The sequence below is a fragment of the Alligator sinensis genome, unplaced genomic scaffold (assembly GCF_000455745.1).
Source record: "Alligator sinensis unplaced genomic scaffold, ASM45574v1 scaffold384_1, whole genome shotgun sequence".
Lineage (NCBI taxonomy): Eukaryota > Metazoa > Chordata > Crocodylia > Alligatoridae > Alligator > Alligator sinensis.
In genome coordinates, this window is record NW_005842902.1 from 304,202 (window position 1) to 305,402 (window position 1,201).

A 1,201-nucleotide genomic window follows, 5' to 3' on the forward strand; every position below is an offset into this window, starting at 1 on the left:
CGCACTAGCTGTGAGTAGGTCACGCAGCAGGAACAGGTTGTCTTGAATGGTCCTGCCCGGCACTCAGTAGCTCTGCTCAGGCTCAGTGAGAGAGACCATGACTGCGTGGAGGCGGGTGGCCAGCGCTTTGGCCAAAATCTTATAGTCTGCACACAGCAGGGAGACCGGCCGCCAGTTCTTAATGTAGCCAAGGCCTCCCTTCTTGAGCAGCAGGGTCAGCACTGCTCAGCAGCAACTGATCAGCAAGATCTGGTCGGCGAGGCTCTCCTGGAAAACGCGCAGGAGGCTGGGGCCGAGCAGAGGCCAGAAGGTCTTGTAAAACTCGGCAGGCAACCCATCGAGGCCCAGGGCTTTGCTGGAGGCAAGGCCAGCCGCGGCGGCTGCCCGGGCCACAAGTCCCACTCAAGCTTGCCGGCCTCCAGGGCATCAAGACGCAGTAAGCCCGCATGGAGCTCCCGCATGGCCTCAGGACACGACGGCTCAGCTGCAAACAGGTCACAATAGAAGGCGAAGGCATGTTCGCGCATTTCGCCCTGCTCTGTAATTACCCGGCCCTCAGGAGTCTTGAGATGCTCCAAGACTTTGCTCACTGCCCTCCGCCGCTCCAGGTTGAAAAAGAAGCAGGTTGGGGCATCAGTTTCCACCAGCCCCTGGCAGCAAGTGCGGATCCTTGCACCGCAGGCCGTGCTCTCCGGCAAGTTGTGCAGGCATGTCCTGCAGAACTGGAGGCTCTTGCTCAGTGCTGCGTCGCTGCCAGCGGCCAGCAGAGCAGCCTCGAGCTCCGCCACATCCTCCTCCAACTCTCAGATACGTTGGGGCGTCTCATTCGCAGCCAGCTGGGTGTACTGCTGGCAAAAGGCTCGGCTCTATACCTTGCCCATGTCCCACCACAGCTTCCAGGAGGAGTGGCTCGGTCTCGCAGCCTCCCACCTCCGCCAAAGGTGGGCAAAGCAGTCCCGGAAATAGGAGTCCTGAAGCAGGCTAACATTGAAACACCAATAAGGTGCCTGTGCGCAGGTTCTCCCCGGCAGGCTCAGTTCACAGAAGACTAGGCCATGATCTGACAGGCCCGAGGGAGCGCTGCGGCTGCTGCGCAGGAGTGGCAGGTGGTGCCTGGTGACATAAAGGCAGTCGAGGCGAGCCATGGGGAGACCACCGGCACCCATCCTGGCCCAGGTGTACTGGCGCGCATCAGGATGCA